This window comes from Globicephala melas, chromosome X (assembly GCF_963455315.2).
Source record: "Globicephala melas chromosome X, mGloMel1.2, whole genome shotgun sequence".
Classification (NCBI taxonomy): Eukaryota; Metazoa; Chordata; class Mammalia; order Artiodactyla; family Delphinidae; genus Globicephala; species Globicephala melas.
In genome coordinates this window covers 2,507,708-2,510,018 of record NC_083335.1, presented here as the reverse complement: position 1 = coordinate 2,510,018, position 2,311 = coordinate 2,507,708, and positions in this window count along the sequence as shown.

Genomic DNA, 2,311 nt, shown 5'->3' with positions numbered 1-2,311 from the left:
CATGCTGTGCAGTTTGTGTGATTTGAACTTGACCCCCACCTGGGGGGAAACAGCTACTGGGGTGGGGGGACACAAACAGAAATAAAACAGGGTTTTTGCCCCTAAGGCAGTTAGAACAGAGGAGTTAAGATACGTTCACAAGCCCCTATAATAGCAGGTAGGAAATGATAGACACACTTGAGACGAGGTGGTGTAAGTTCAGAGGAAGGATACGTGGCTTCCAGCAAAGGCCTTGAAGGATGGCTAAAGAGTAAGGAGGTGCAGGCCCCTAGATGGCGTTTCAAGGTAAAAGGTAAGGTTCACAGGCATTGGCTTGTCATAGTTTCATTAGCAATGTGTTGTCTCTCAGATTCAATGAAGTACAGAAATGTCCAGCTGGCCTTGGAGGTTAGTTGAGCTGAACTTTATCTTGTAGGCCTGGGAAACCATTGACAGTTCCAGCAATGGGGAGCAAAAACCCACAAGCTCATTCCAGCCACCCTGTGTGGAGCCTGAGAGACCAGATAGGAAGTAACAAAACTCTGAGCAATGTTGCAGCTGTCCATGGAACTAGAAATGGAGCCTTAGTGGAAGGGCCTGGAAAGGAGTCAGGATTCCTCTGGGGGGTGAGAGGCAGGAGGAGGCCAGGGCAGTGAAGGGAAGACTCCGCTTTTGGAGCTACTGGAAGGAGGGGTCTCAGGCCGGGAAGACTGAAGCTGGCGGGTCTCGCTGAGGAGCACCGAGGACCAAAATGCTCTCGGCCCCCCCACCCGTTTGTAGAAAGTGTGACAGCCAGGAAAACAGACTCTGCACAGCCCTGGGAAGTTGTTAGAAACTGGCGCCCCACCGCAGACCTGAACTGAGACTTGGAGGGCAGGCCTGGCACTCTGTTTCACAAGCCCCCCCGGTGGTTCAGAGCAACTGAAGTGGGCTCCCACCAGGTCACTGAGTACAGCTAGAACCTCGCGTCAGCCCCCGAAAGACTGAACTTGCCCAGATCCCTGGACCACCGCCTTCCCTCCGCTTTCCCACCCCGTCCCTCTCCTGCCAACCAGAACCTGGCAGTGCAGTGCACGTCCCTAAAATGACACACTGGATGACCGACCCGGCCTGTGGCTCACCCCTGTGCAGCCTCAGGCCTGAGGGAAGGCCGTTGTCTCCCAGCTTGGGGACAGCTACAAGTCCAGGCCCGGTTCTGCATGTTCATTGGGGAGCTCTCTTGTTTCAGGCCCTCTCCCCTCCCCATCCGTGCTGACCTAGTTCCACACGTGGCCCCATGCGCACCTGGGTCAGGTGTACTGGGACGGCTGAGCTGATCTGTGTCCCCTCCAATGCAGACTCTACGCCCATACAGGTGTCCTTCCTAAACCACAACTAGATCCTGCCTCTCCTCTGCCGGAAACACTTCAGTGGGTCCCAGTTTTCTCCTGAGCACATTCTGCAGCCAGTCCCTAACGGCCCAGTGCACCTTGCCAGCTTCTTCCCTGGGCTTCCCACCTGCTGTGCCCTCGGCAGACTGCTCTGGCCGTGTCATCCATCCCCTTGCCCAGGCTGCCCCCGCCGCCTGCAGTGTCCCCTCCCCCGTGTGGCCCCAAGTCCAGAATGGCCAGCTCCCTTTCCCCGCCGACGCCTACCCTGAGCCTCCCGACTGGAGACCATTCCTCTGGGCTCCCAGCCCAAGGCTCTCGATCTTTACGTCGTTTACTGTATTCCCTCTGTGTGCTTCCTCCTACCCACGCCAGGCAGGAGCTCCTTGGCGGTAGAGGCAACCAGTGTCCCCACAGCACAGAGGGGAGGTCAGGAAGCGTGGGTAAGCACCTGCCTGGCCTATAATCCTGGAGTAACAGCTGCGAGCAGAGGAAACAGTCCAAGGAATGGGGAACAGCAGCCAGCGGGCCTAGTTGGAGCAGAGGTTCCAGGCCTGGCATTCGTGCGTGGACTCGGGAGGTCTGTGAACCCCATAAATTGGACATGGCCTTTGGGGCATCTGTGAGTGTGTGTCTTTTGGCAGGAGAGGCACAGAGCTGTCATCAGCTTTTCACAGATGACTGTGGCCCAACACAAAATTCGAGCTAGTGGGCTGGGGGCCAGCAGCTGCAGAGAAGCCTGCCCTGGACAGAGGGTCCAAGAGAGACAAGCCGAGGGGGCAGAGCCCAGACTGGGGCTCCCAGGCATCATGGGCACCCCCATCTGCGTGTGCTCCTGGGACAGGGGGTGCCTGTGGCCAGCTGTTCCATCTGTGGGGTCCATGACTCCAAACCAGGGAAGGACTGGAACCAAGGCAGACGCTGGCTCAGCAGACAGGACAGGAATGGTTGAGGCCTTTGGCCAC